This window comes from Vicia villosa, linkage group LG2, assembly GCF_029867415.1.
Source record: "Vicia villosa cultivar HV-30 ecotype Madison, WI linkage group LG2, Vvil1.0, whole genome shotgun sequence".
NCBI lineage: Eukaryota > Viridiplantae > Streptophyta > Magnoliopsida > Fabales > Fabaceae > Vicia > Vicia villosa.
In genome coordinates this window covers 113546735-113562136 of record NC_081181.1, presented here as the reverse complement: position 1 = coordinate 113562136, position 15402 = coordinate 113546735, and the positions used below count along the sequence as shown (strand labels likewise).

General features: G+C 37.2%; 1 long non-coding RNA gene across 1 annotated transcript; it reads left to right on the top strand.

Annotated features, from left to right (window-relative positions):
• Positions 1 to 3742: 3742 nt before the first annotated feature.
• LOC131646636 (uncharacterized) lies at positions 3743 to 6234 on the top strand. Its single transcript, XR_009297547.1, has 3 exons — positions 3743 to 3835; positions 4012 to 4688; positions 4765 to 6234. It is a non-coding gene; the product is annotated as an uncharacterized LOC131646636 (long non-coding RNA).
• The last annotated feature ends 9168 nt before the right edge of the window (positions 6235 to 15402 follow it).

Here is a 15402-nt window from a genome sequence, read left to right as displayed (position 1 = left end):
TTTTTTTTTGTTTTTTCATTTGTCTCGCATATTAATCGATTTGGATTGTTTACAGGAACATGTCAGGCAACCAGCCAGCACGCATCAGACAGGGCAGGGAGTCCCAGACTGCGTCGGCTAGACGCGAGCGGGCGGCGGCGCAGCTGGCGTCGACACGCGGGCGGGGCCGGGGACGCCGTGTGCGCGTTCCACAGGACTTGGTGGAGAGTTCATCTGCTTCAGGCTCTAGGAGTAGGCTGGCTCGGGTATCTTCTTTCCGCCAGCGAGAGGAGGAGGATGAGGATGAGGAGGAGGTGATACCGGATGTTGACCCTCCAGTCGGGGAGGAGGAGGAGCAGGAGGAGCAGGAGGTGGATAGCTATCCGGGAGGGCCTTTTGACACTTCCCTGCTGATTCACTACCAGGATCACGTCGCTCGGCGGATCTGGGAGGGAGAGGTATTTTTTTTAACTTAGCCGTTTATTTGTCACCATTTTTTATAATTTTACCGTTTATTTCTCGCTTATTTGTTTTTTTGTAACAGGAGAGAGAGCCATTGAAAATGGTGAACCACTCCAGGAAGATTTTCGGTCTGTTTAAACCAGCAGCTCAGTGGTTTAACGACCATGTGCGAGGTTCAGGGCTTAGCGGGCTCTGCATGACCGGGTACACCACCATCAGCACCGGCATGCAGGGGGCATTTGTGGAGCGCTGGCACAAGGAGACGTCTTCTTTCCACTTGCCGGTGGGGGAGTTGACGATCACCTTGCATGACGTCCAGTGTCTTCTCCACCTGCCCATCAGGGGGTGGCTGTTGGACCACTCCAGGATCCAGAGGGTCGAGGCCATTGAGTGGATGATGCACTATTTGGGCATGCCGCACGAGGTTGCTCACCTGGAGTGCGTCTCGACTTCTGGGTGTCATGTCCGGTTCAACACACTGAGCCTCTATTTTGAGTTCCACCTGGACGCGGCGGCCGAGGCCGAGCAGGAGGATAACAACCTATTCAGGGAGTACCACCGCGGCTGCGCTCTCCGGTGCTGGTACATGCATGTGGTAGGCGCTGCATGCTTTGTGGACTAGAGTGCCAGGTACGTCGACGTGACCTACCTCCGCTATTTCATGGACCTGGATACCGTTCACCAGTGGAACTGGGGGTCAGCTACTCTGGCATATCTCTACCAGAAGCTGAATGAGGCCTCCAACTGGAGGACGAGGCAGTTGGTCGGATCCTGCACACTGCTTACGGTACGTTTTATTTTAATACATTATCGTATTTATTTATTTATATATGTTTCGTATTTAATTTTAATACATTATCTTGTTTCTGTTTCAAAGCTGGATCATCTCCTACTTCTCCCGCATCCACGGCTACCACCTCGATCCTGCGTACGTGGACGCCTTGCCCAGGGCCGCCAGATACGATCTCCAGAGGGGGAACGATGCGGTGGGACCATACCGTGGATACCTGGACCGCACTCTGCACGACGACGTCACCTGGAGGCCGTTCATCGACTACGCTCAGATTGTCCCCTTTGACGGCATTTAACTTTATTCTGGCTGGTTGGCTTGCGGGACCGGCATCATGGTTCGATATCTCCCTGAGCGGTGCATGCGTCAGTTCGGATTCGTGCAGCGGATACCCAGGTTACCCTTTGAGGCTGCTCCCGACACTGTGACCCGAGTGCAGCTCTCATGCCGATCTGCCAGCGGATATCGATGATTGGGCAGGACGCGTTGGATCGAGGTATCGTGGAGCGGGGCGGTCCAGAGGCAGTCGCCGTGATGGAGATGATCGTCACTGATGCGGGCCGTGCGGCGACATACACGCGGCAGAGGAGGTCTCAGGGCGAGAGGTTTAGGCACACCCAGTAGTGGTCGGGTTTATATATTTTTTGTTATCGGATTGTATCTTTAGCACACTATTTTTATTTTTTTCGGTTTGTATATATTATTTTCATCGGATTAGTATTTTTTTTTGTTTATTTATCATATTAGTATTTTCAGTTTATCTATTGCTTATTTTATTTGGCGTTTACGTTTAATTAAAATGCGAGACTGTTTTAGATAAAACATAAAAAAAAAACACAGTTTCTGCATAATTCGGAAATGAACTTCCGAAACCCCCCAAAATCTGAACAAAGGTGTTTTCGGAAGTTCATCTCCGCAGACACCCCTCATGAGGTGTTTTCGGAGATGCACTTCCGAATTAAGGAAATTTTTTTAAAAAAAAACGCTTCGGAAGTTCATTTCCGAAGCAGGGGTATTTTGGGATTTTCGCTGGGGGTGACCCCCATAGGGAGGTGGCCAAAGAAATTTTCATAAAAAATACATAATTAGTTTCATGATTAAGAAAAGTGTATCGAGTTTCAAATTATTCCCCAAAGGATTGATTCTAAACGAGTTTTGTGAGTAGGTTGAGAGAACCTTCTGAATCTCTTGCATGCTGTTGGACATTTTCAATTTCCTTGAGTAATCAATACCACTAGTACAAATGTCAAAACCAAACTGCGTCAAAGGCCTATTTTGTCAAAGTAAATTCTGAAGCTTTCTTAAATCAAACCTTCTAACAAAAGTTACCCAATTCTAAAAGCCAAACGTTGTAGTTAGTTAGTAAATTCTGATAGCAGTGGTTAGTGGTTGAGCTGCCACCCACACCCAATGCTTTGGGAGTTTTAAATCATGGTACTTCAAATAACAATAAAAATAGTACAAAATTTATAAATCATAATATACTGAAGGGTAAGTCTTGTCCATGAAATACTTATTGTATAAAATGAAGCTAGAGTGGACACTATAGACGGCCTTAATTAATTTTCTGTACAGGTCTATTAACTTAAATGTACCAACTTTGAGTCAATTGTGAAATTAATGGTGCATTCATCCCCAGTTTTCTTGCTGTTGAATTTTATTTGAATGACCCTGTATGATGAGGAAATGAGAGCTACATTTGATTGAATTAACTAAAATTCAAATAGGGTGAAAAGGTTTGGATTTCTGTTTGAAAGTCACCCCAATTAATTAACCAATTAATTAACCAGCGTATGGGATTTTATTTTATATGAACCAACGTATTGAAATGGGTACATTGATTATATTATGAGTAGAAAGACACTTTCAAACCACACGATCGGGGTTTTAAAAATTTAGTTAACTGAACTATATCTTATCTGAATTGAATTGAATCATAAAAAATTTAAACCATTTAAATGGTTAATAAATTGAATTGTTTATTTTAATCAATTCAATTAATCTAATTGAATTTAAAAACCAATTTAATCTGTTATAAACTGTTTCCACAATTTTATAAAAAATGTAATGAGTTTAAAAATAGTACATTGTCAGTGTAAAACAATTTTACACATACAATCAATAAAAACTCTTACATTTACCCTGTCATTCCAGTATTTTAAAAATAAAATTGGGATTTATTGTGATGCATGCCTCTTATTGGTTGACAGGTGCATTTCCTTTTTTCTCAAATGTAATTACTATTATTTAACAAATTCAACAAATTTAACAAAGAGGTTAAAGGTAGTGCACTGACAGTGTAAATTTTTTTTACACTATCATCCAATAGAGTCAAATCGTTTTGCCATGTCATATAATTTTTTTTTAAATTTACAGTCTGATTTATCCTGATTCATGGTCGTGATTGGTTGACAGTGTAAAACTTTTTTACACTGTCAGTGCAACACCAATTTTCTCTTTAACAAATCTAATAAATATTTTAATTACAATAACTTTTTCAATTTTTTTACACGTTCTTCTTCCCCCAAAATGTGAAATGGAGACCCTAAAATCTCAAGTTTCACTCTAACTCACACTAAGCTTCAATTTCAATTTCACCTTCAGGTTCGATTTTCAATTTCACCTTCACGTTATTCATTTTCGTTGGATTTCGATTTCAACTGATTTCAATTTTCACTAGATTTCATTTTCACTCACTTTCAATTTATCATTCATGTTCGATTTTCGTTTATGATTTTCGAATCGATAACCTTCAGGTTCGATTTCTGTTTATGATTTAGGATTCAGTTTCTGATTTGAGTGCATTTTGGATTTCGCAACGACAAGGGATTCAAGCTTTTCTGAATATGTGTAATTCAGAAGATGAAAAGATAAGATCAATGGCTATAAAGATGAAGGCAAAGTACAATAAATATTGGGGAAAACCTGACCTCCTTAACATGTTGTTGATTGCAATGGTACTAGACCCTCGATGTAAAATGAAGCTTGTGGTATTGAAAACCAAATTGGATTCACATTTGAAGTCTATTTTGGAAGAATACTCTGGTAGTGCGGTGTCTCGGCTAGGTAGTTCAGTCAATCTATCAAGTGGTTTTAATGCAGTTAATGATCTACCGGTCTGATGAGTGCAGCACATCAGAGATAGAATTACATAAATATATTCAAGAAGAAGTAGAAAACCACCCACTAAATTTTGATGTGCTAGAGTGGTGGAAGGTGAATTCATGCAGATATCCAATACTTGCAAGCATTGCAAGAGAGGTTTTAGCCATACTGATATGCAGTGTAGCCTCTGAATCTGATTTTAGTAACGGAGGAAGGGTCCTTGACGCATATCGTAGTTCTTTAACAGCGGCTAGTGTCGAAACACTTATTTGTACTGAAGATTGACTCAAAGGAGTAGTTTCATCTTTTCTTAGGATTGAGGATCTCGATGATATTTATCGAATTGAGGATGGTAAGGTGTCAAAAAATGTAAAAAGTAGTGTCTTATTACTTTATTGATACGTATTAATTTTTTTCTTTCTTTGCAGAACTACATTCTACGTCGGATGCTGGAAGTTGCTTAGCTTTTGTGTCTTTTGTTGATTATTGATACATATTAAAAATTATTAGTCTTGGTAAGAATGCTTATCTTTCAATCACTTGCTCTATTTCATCACTTTTATTTTCTGGTATAACAATAGTATCACCTTTCAATCTCATTATACTTTTTATTAAATGCTAAGAACTACAACTAGCAATGGACTTTTTTTTCTTTCAACAACCTCCAATAAGTAATAATAGAGAGAGAAGTACATTGGAAAATTAATTAGTATATAACTTTTTGAGTGATAATTGCCCGTACAAAGTATTTTTTTTTTACCAATACATGTCAAGTATTATAAGTTTTTCAATTCCAAAGTAGTAGTTTATTTTGCTAGTGTTTTTGTTGTTGGCTACATTCTGCTTAACTGCGATGATTAACTACTTTGTTCTGTCAGTTAATTTAATATTGGAGGAGATAGTTTTATGGAATAGTTTTATTGGAGGAGACAGTTAACTTAAGTTGTGGTCAACTTGTTAATATGTTAATGTTTTTATGTTGATATTTAGTTGCTATATCCCTCTCCATGTTTTCCTGAATGTATATTAAATTAGGTTTCTAATATCTAAACTTTGAGTTTACCTAATTTTTATGAGCATGTCTAATTATCTGCTTCTTGTTTTTAACATAAAAGACATACAACTTTGTTTTCAGCTACACAAACAAAGAAGGTTTGTTGTTAAGTTCTATCTTTCATCATGCACCTTTCCCTAATGCAGATCCTAGTTTCAATTGCTCACTCCCTCAATTTTAGATTGTCATATACTATGATGTTTTGTCTTGGACTGGGAGTTCTGTGTGGCAAGTTTTCAGTTTAATTTTATTCTTTGTTGAAATCGTGTAACCACTCTGCAGAAGGGACATAGTATTCCTTAATCACTTGTTAAATACCTTATAACAATAATTGTTGACCCGTTCTTCAAATGTGAATTTGTTCGTGAGGAGGATCTACCGGAATATCAAGTTTGACTAAGGCTTCTCTGTGTCGTGACCAGAGCAATTCCATATGTCTATTACTGGAGAAATTAATTCTTGCAGGAAGCCCTGAGATTTTTTCCCCTGGCTGTAATTGAAAGCCTTGATTTAGCATGCTGCAGGGATTGGTCGTTATTATAATTCATAATTCAGATAGTAAGTAGCTAGAAAATATAAGACTCTTGTGGTTTCTTTTTATTACAAAATAGGGTGCTCAAATCTATGAATTTTGAGGGGATGAAGTCTATGAATTTTGTATCAAATCTGTTCTAACTACTTCCTCCACACATTCCTTCATGTTTTAATCTTAAATTATGGACAATTTTTCAGTTTTGTCTTGTATTGTTTGTGAGATAAGATAGTATAAGTTTTTTTTTTTGTAGTGTAGTGTATGTAAACCTTCTCATTTTTTGGAGTATTAAGTGATATATATGGATTATTTTAAATTCAACTATAGCATGTCCAATTTGATATACAAAGACATTAAAGTAAGTTTGTTTTTTATAAATAATTGATGTTAATGAAATAACATTTTAAAAACAAATTCAGTTTTTAATCACTTAATTATTTTTTTTTAAAAAATTATTAAGCAAATCAATGTTTTTTTTTAAATTGCTATTAAACCAAAAAAGTTTTAAAAAAAACTGGTATATAAACCAATTTTTTTAAAATAAAATCAGATTTGAATCAAATTTTTTTAAAAACCTAGATTTAAATTTAATTTTATTAAAAAAACCACAAAAACTGGTTTTATAATATATAGGAAAACCAATTTGAAATTTGGTTAAAAAATAATCCAGTTCTTTTAAAAACTGGTTTTAAACTGGTTAAAATAAATTAAATTGGTTTAAAACTATAAACCGGTTCTAAACCAAATTGTAATTGGATTAACAGATTAATCACTTTTTGTTAAAGTGGTTTTTAATAACTGAACTGAACCACTAATAAGGTTTGGTTCAGTTCAGTTCATGAACCACGAACACCCTTACACTAGATAATATTAGAGACGGTCGTGAATGTGGATGATATTATTAAAATGTGCGTTTGATTCGCTAAAAATTGAGAGATATTGGACAAAACAGTTTTTCTTATAACTTGTTTGTTGTGGAAATTAACCAGAGAATTGAACAAAATATGTGTTAGGGGACTGGACAAAAACATGAATTTTTGTCCTTCAGCAAACCATGAGACAACTTTTTGTCTCAAATATAAATTATCAAAAACTATCAAAATATCATCTTTTATATATCTATAAAGAATATTATATAAAAAATTATATAATTGTGTTCAATATAATCAAATAAAATAGATTAAAAAAATTGTCCAATACCTCAACTATCAAATATGGTATAGTAGAAGAAACGTGACTCAGTGGCTTCGAGCTTCACCACTTCCAAAGATGGGAGAGGAGCAGAAGAAACGTGACTCAAGTTCAGGCACCTGCAGTAAAAGCTTATTTAATGTATCTTCTGGTCAAAGCAGATGCGAGGAAAAATTACAAGGAGAGGGAGAAGAACCTGAGGTGCAACAAGCTAAGATTTCAAGGAATGATCCGAAGGAGGCAGAGGGAAGCAAGATTCTAGAAATAAATAAACAAAAGACTCTGGAGATTGAAAAAGTAGCAGAATCTTTTGGAGCGGTAGCTCTCACGATTAAAGAAACTGAAGAAGAGGCGGGATCAAAACATTCTCAGAACTCGAGGAAGAAGTGGATCAGGAAAAAAGGTGTCAAGAAGGTCCCCGATACTCAGTGTAAGAAGATCACACTAGACCACAGCAAAAGACAATTGATAGACGTGATGGTAACGGAAGGGACTCTTGAAGATTGCGGAAGTGGGGAGAAGAAAAGGAAACAGGTCTCAAATGAAGAAATTCCAAATGCACAGCTACCAGAGGTGGTGTTGGAGAACCAACACCGCCTATCCCAATGAAGGCCATCAGTTGGAACTGCAGGGGTTTGGGGCACCCTCGTGCAGTTCGGGCCTTAACGAGGCTCATTCGTCTTGAAAAACCCCATCTAGTCTTCCTTATGGAAACTAGATTGAAGAGTGATGAGATGCAAAGGATTGGATCAATAGCTGGTTTCAAAAATATTTTCTCCATTGACTGTAGAGGTTCGGGGAGGGGTAGAGCTGGTGGTTTATGTTTGCTGTGGGTCGAGGAGCTCCATATTCAGATAGTTTCACAATCTCCAAATCATATTGGGGGTTATTGCTGTGAAGGAGACGAAGACAATCCATGGGCTTTGGTGGGTATATACGGTTTCCCGGAAGAACATCTGAAAAGGCACACTTGGCAGTTGGTGCAGGAGGTGTGCAACGATCTGGGAGATTTGCTGATTATGTTCGGTGATTTTAATGACACTCTCCTCGACAGTGAGAAGGTGGGGGGAAATCGCAGAACTCTATCTCAATTCTCTTGGGGCAGGAACGCAATTGATCAAAGTGGTCTACTGGATGTTGGTTTTCAGGGGTATCCTTTCACTTGGTCTAACGGAAGACATGGGGCAGATAACATCCAATGCAGACTCGATAGAAGTTTTGTAACGAAGCTTTTCAAGGAAAAATTCCCAAACACGAAAGTGACTCATCTTCCTCGCCATGGTTCGGATCATGCAGCTCTTCGCGTGTTAATTGAAAATGAACAAGAAAGAGAAGAGAAATTCTATTTATTCCGTTTCGAAGAGGTTTGGTCCAGGGACCCTCGCTGTGAGGACCTGGTCAAACAGATTTGGAGGCGTGGAGAAGAAAACTTTGCTCACAAGACAAAAGGTTTGCAGGAATTAGCCACCCTGTTCAAGGAATACAGGTCTGGGAGTGTGGCAAAAGAGATAAGAAGGCTGGAGTCCCTTTTAAAGGAGGAAAGGAGATGGGGAGCAGACCAGATGGAGATTCAAAATTTCAAAAACCTTGAGAAACAAAGAGGAAAGTTATTGAGCATCGAGGAGACAATTTGGAGGCAAAGAAGTAGAGCTATGTGGTTGAAGGACGGAGACCGCAACACAAAATTCTTTCATAGCAAAGCGAATCAAAGAAGGAAAACAAATGCTATCAAGAGGATCAAAGACAAGAATGGAAATTGGGTTTCAGGTTCTCGACACTGTGAGTGCATCTTTATTGATTATTTTCTCGAGATCTTCAAATCCTCTAACCCCACTGGTATTGATGAGGTTTGCAGTTCTGTTAATGCAACGATTTCTGAGGAATTCTATTCTGTTTGTGCCTCACCTTTCTCCGACTCTGAAGTTAAGGAAGCTATATTTCAGATGCACCCCACAAAATCCCCAGGCCCTGATGGGCTGCCAGCTCTCTTTTTCCAAAAATACTGGAATACTGTGGGAAGTGATGTCACTGCTGTTGCTTTGGATATCCTTAACAATCAGCGAGACCCCGCGGATATAAATGCAACCTTCATTGCTTTAATTCCCAAGCTAAAAAATCTACGCTCCCCTCACGAATTCAGACCTATCAGCCTTTGCAACGTAATTATGAAAGCTGTCACAAAGGCAATAGCAAACAGAATTAAACCAATTCTTCCTTCAATTATCAGTGAAGAACAAAGCGCCTTCGTCCGAGGTAGATTAATTACGGATAATGCTCTTATTGCTATGGATTGTTTCCACTGGCTAAAAAATAAAAAGAAAGGCAAGAAAGGGAACATGGCTCTAAAGCTTGATATGTCAAAGGCGTACGACCGGATTGAGTGGGACTTTGTGGTTAGCGCTCTTAATGCATTGGGTTTCCCTCCTAACTTGGTCAGCCTCATCAAGAGATGCATGACCACAGTCTCCTATAGCGTCCTCATAAACGGTAAACCGTCAAAGTCTTTCCATCCGGAAAGAGGGCTTCGCCAAGGCGATCCTCTTTCCCCTTACCTGTTTATTATTTGTGCTGATTTTTTGTCAGGTATGCTAAGGAACGCCGCTGCATCGAAGGAAATTCATGGTATAAAGGTTGCTAGGAAATCTCCTATTATATCTCACCTGTTTTTCGCTGATGACAGTCTCATTTTTGCTCGTGCAAATGAAGATGAAGCTGCAAAAATTCTGGAAATTCTGGACAAGTATCAGAGTGCTTCTGGCCAAGTGGTTAATTTTGAAAAATCCGAGGTGTCTTTCAGCAACAACCTGCCTACAAACATGAAGGAAACAATCCGTAACAAGTTGGGTTTCAAAGCTGTTCCAAGTCACACTAAATATCTCGGGCTCCCTGTGGTTTTTGGTAGATCAAAAAAAGAAGTCTTCTCCTTGGTTATCGAGCGGGTCTGGAAGAAAATCAAGGGATGGAAAGAAAAATTCCTCTCGAGGGCTGGGAAAGAAGTACTCATAAAGGCTGTGGCTCAAGCTATTCCAACCTACATAATGAGTTGCTACCGTCTCCCGGACAATTGCTGTAAGGAAATTGAATCGATGCTGTCAAGGTTTTGGTGGGGATCTAATGACGAGGGAAGGAAAATCCACTGGATGAGTTGGGAGAGACTATCCAAATCAAAAGGAAATGGAGGAATGGGATTTAGGGGCATCAATGATTTCAACAGTAGCCTTCTTGGTAAGCAATTCTGGAGATTGTTACAAAATGATGGCTCCCTTTTTGCTAGGTTCTTTAAAGGGAAATACTACCCTAGGTGTAGCATAGCTGAAGCAGGTATTGGTTTCAAACCAAGCTATGCTTGGCGCAGCATCATCAGCGTTAAAGACTTGGTTCTCAGTGGGACGAGATGGCGCATAGGAAATGGTGAGAGTGTTAACATTGTAGGCGATAATTGGATTCCCTCTATCCCGGGTTTCAAGCCGTTCACGACGAAAGATTCCCTGGAGCCTCATACGAAGGTGTCTAGCCTCATTGATGCTGATCTTGCAAAGTGGAATCTAGACACCCTCAAAGATACTTTTGCCTCAAGTGAAGTGGATCACATAGCAAGCATTCCTATCTCCATTAGAGCCCCGGTTGACAAACGTATCTGGCATTATGCAAGGGATGGAGAGTACTCTGTAAAATCCAGCTATCACCTTGCAAAAAGATTGCAGCACCACCCTAAGGCTGAATCTTCCTTTTCACAAGACGGTGAGGTTTGGAAATATCTATGGAAAGCTCCACTGCTGGAAAAAACAAAATCTTTTATTTGGAGGCTGCTTAATAATGTTCTTCCGACCAAGAGTAATTTGGAAAAGAAAGGTATTCGTCTCGACACTCTCTGCCCCCTCTGTCATAGTTTCCCTGAGTCTGCTGGGCATATTGTTTTTCATTGTGAATTTTCAAAAAGGGTTTTCTTTTCCCCTCCGCTGGGATTTCGATTGCCGGATGCTGGTGAGGTTAATGCTTGGCTGTTGAATGTTTTAAAATCAAAAGAGAAAAAGCTAGTCCAAACTGTGGGTTTTGGTCTGTGGAAAATCTGGTGTGCTAGGAATGATGTTGTCTTTAACCACAAGAGTCCGAGGCCGCAAGTCATAGCGCAGGAAATTGAGGAAGCTGTTGCTGACTTCAATGTTTCAAGCTCGATTGGGCAGATTCACGCAGCGAAAAACAACATAAGCCTCATTCCAAAAGGCTTCTGGAGTGTTCAATCGGATGCCGGCTGTTTTGAAAATGGAATTCTCGCATTGGGGTGTGTCATCAAAGATCCTTCTGGGAACATTGCTATAGCGGCGTGCAAGAGAATTTCGAGTTTCGCCAATCCGGCCACTGCGGAACTCCTTGGTATTCAATGGGCTATTAATTTGGCTTTAGATCTTCATATTGAATCTGCTTTATTTTTCTCTGATGCTTTATGTGTTGTGGACTGTATAAATGGTACTGCCTTTGATGCAGACCTAGATCCCATTGCTGTTGATTGCAGGCCCCTTCTTAGTAGGCTTAAGGGTGCATCTGTTTTGTACTTAAATAGAATTTCCAATTCTGATGCCCACCTCTTAGTTAGAGCTGGTAGGGTTTTAGGAAACAGAACTTGGGTCGATTCTTTGCCTTCTGTTGAGACTTTGGATGTATCTTTGGCCACTGGGGCTTCTTAATTAATCTATATGATGCTTGATATCAAAAAAAAAAAAAATGGTATAGTAGAAAAATTATTTTATATTGTTATGTACTTTCATGTACTATTCTATCAAGTACTTATTATTTTACAAATCAAACATACGCTGAACACATGTCAAATTAGATGATTTTTTATTTTAAAAAATAAAAAAAAGGTTAAATGCATATATTATACTCCATCTGTTTCATAAAAAATATCATATTTGAACGACTTCATTTTAAAAAAATTATTAAATATTTAATTTTAATAATAAAATTAATATTATTTATTAAAATACTCTTATTAATTAAAGTTTAATAATTATGCATTGATAATATAATAGGAGGTCATCTTTAAATTTGAAACAAAATGAAATCTTTATAATGCCATGACTGCAGATCAAAAGACAAAGAAGAAGAGGCAGAAGAAAGATAACAAAATTGAAATGCAAAGATAAGAATTTTAGATGTCTGTTTATCATGTTTTAAAATAATTAAGTTAACTAGTGGGATACCCGTACTTCCGCACGGGTACTGGTATGAGTTGGACTGGATAAATTTCATATTTAATTTTAAATCGAAATATATTACATAAGAAATTAAAAACATATATATTTTAATGTTGAAAAACAAAACTAAATCGTTGTTGAAAGACAATGATTTAAAAAAGAAAAACATCAATAATATGAAATTAATCATATATAATGTTAAAAAGTATTGTATATTAAATTAAAAATAATTTAAAAAATAGATACATATAAGTAATTAAAGAACAAAACATTTTTGGCCTGGTTACCCATGCGTTCACACGTTACTGGTGTGTAACACGGCGTTCACACATATTTTGGACTGATTACCCGTGCATTACACGGTACTGGTGTGTTACTCGTGAGTTCACACAAATTTTGGGTTGGTTAACCGTGTGTTCACACGTTTGTGTATAACCCGTGTGTTCACACTGATTTTGGCCTGATTACTCATGCGCTCACTCATATATTACATGAATAATATAAAGTCATATTATTTTAAATTTTAATTTCTTATTTCAAATTCAATTTTGAGAACATAAATATAATTCAAAATGAGAAAAATATGAAATTAAAATGTACCTTAGAAGAAGTGTTATAGATAAATTTAATTTATAAGGTATTTTTAGTAAAAAAATATAAGAAAAGAAAAAGGCATATATTAAAAAATGTTTTAAAAATAGGAATAAAATACAATTTTAAGATTTTATTAAAATTATTGGGTAAATAAAGAGTGAAACCAAAATAACACGTGACGTGTGAAAATATGAACAAAATAACTCTTATGAAAATCGAACTTTCATATTTTAAAACTCTATTAATTTTAAATTTAATTCTTTTATTTCTTTTATGTGCTTAAAAACTAACAATTAATAGTAAAATAGACTATTCAGTATATTTTCAAAATAAATGTCACTTTATCAATGTTATCATGCAAATGGTATGTGTTTGAAAATAAGCAAAAATCATGTGCACCTCTATCCAATTTCAAAGTGTAGCTATTCATTTACAATAAGCAAAAAACGTATGTACCTTAATCTTATTTCTTTTATGTGCTTAAAAATTAACAATTAATACTAATAGACTATTCAGTATATTTTCAAAATAAATGTCACTTTATCAATTTATCATGCAAATGGTATGTGTTTGAAAATAAGCAAAAATCATTTGCACCTCTATCCAATTTGAAAGTGTAACTATTCATTTACAATAAGCAAAAAACCTACCTTAATGATAGGAAGTTAATCCTACCAAGACTATCAATTTAGGGTTCAACAATAAAAAGAGAAAGACAAGTAAACAAACTAAGAAAAATAGAATTAAAAGATAACTTTGATTTTCATTGATTTCCCCTAATGTGTCAAAGACACTACATATATAATAATACTAATGGGCCATTATCTAAAATACCCCAATACTAGTGGAAGTCCAATTCAATAACAATTAAACTAAAATACCAACTAATATAAAACCTTAAATTAATAATTCTAATTAAACTAAACACAATTTTACTCTCTATCATTACTCACCCCTTCAAGATCAACCTTGTCCTCAAGGTTGTAAAAATCTTCCCTGGATCCCATAGTATGAAGAGAAAAACTCTGTTAGTGTAGACATATGCAACCATACTTACAACAGAATTCCAGCCCATGTTTCTATAGCCAACAACCTTGATACCTTTGAAAGTGTATTGGCCTTCAAATTTGCTGAGAAACTCCTCTATTGGTCTTAATTTAGCTGCAAACTCATATTTTGACATCAGGTGCACCCACTGATGTGCACCAAAATATGCAACCAAGAAATGACCCTTCAAGGAACTAATAGCTGCCAGCAACACATACTTGAATAGCTTTGGATTAATTGGGTCACTCCAATAGTATAACCATGTAACTGTATTGTCATTTCTTATATCCTTCCATCTTTCACAAGTAGTAGGACATTCAGGAACTGGTGCATCACTTCCAATATTAATTACAATAGCACTTGGATGAATGCATTTTTTTAATCTTCCCATCTTGGGATGCTCTCCTCGGCCACAAAACAATCCAGGAGGTTCAACTATGAAATTTCCAAACTTCTCTTTAACACCACCAGTTGTATTATGAGCAACTCCTTCTTTGATCAATTGAAGAACAAATGGATTAACATTGAAATATATACCCTCTTCCAATGGTTCTATACCAAGCCAAAATTTTATCACCTTCATCAGATTCAAAGTGAGTGTACCTGTTTTATCAGTGCAAATAGTAGTAGCAGATCCCATAGTCTCACATGCAGAAAGTAAATTATGAGAAGGAATGAGAACTTTATTATTCCAAACTTCAAGTATTCGCCACTGCAAGTATTTTTCCAAGCTGATCAATGTCTCAAATTTCTGCCTCCATTCCACACTAAAATGTTTTGGATCAAACTCATTAATTGAATTCCAAGTAGGGAAAGATCTCTGGTTGTTGACATTAACAACACTATGCACCTCACACCAGAAAATTCTAAGTTGAGTGATGCTGCAATGGAAGCTTTTAAGTAAAGAAGAAATTTGTAATTTACTTTCTTTAACATCACTCATTTCAAAATCAGAAAAGAGATTCTGTGTATCTTCAACATGAGCTTGAAATGCACTAACAGGTTCTCGAGAGAGTTGTAGGTGAACACCGCCCAAAGTTAAAATTGTTTCCACCAATTTATCAAGTCTTCCCTGTTTGACACAACTCAATTGAGCAAGCTTCTCTATAATACTGTGAACTTGGGCAACGAACTCACTGGTTGGAGCAAGAATAAGGACCCTTATTGCATACAGGCGTTTTGGACGAAACAACAACCTCTCTAAAATACGTAGTGCAAATGCAGTTGTCTTTCCTGACCCAGTAATGGCACTTTCACATATATCACGACCAGTCAACGCTGTCGGTACACAAGCAACCTGAATTGGTGTTGGTGTAGCATACCCCAAGGCCTCACAAGCCCTGAGCAAAGGGCGAGAAAAATTGAGTTGCATGAAGGAATCAACACTGAAGGAGGCTCCATCAGAAGGAGAAAAAAAGGACTTAGTGTCACCAGCATTACCCTCTTTCCCATC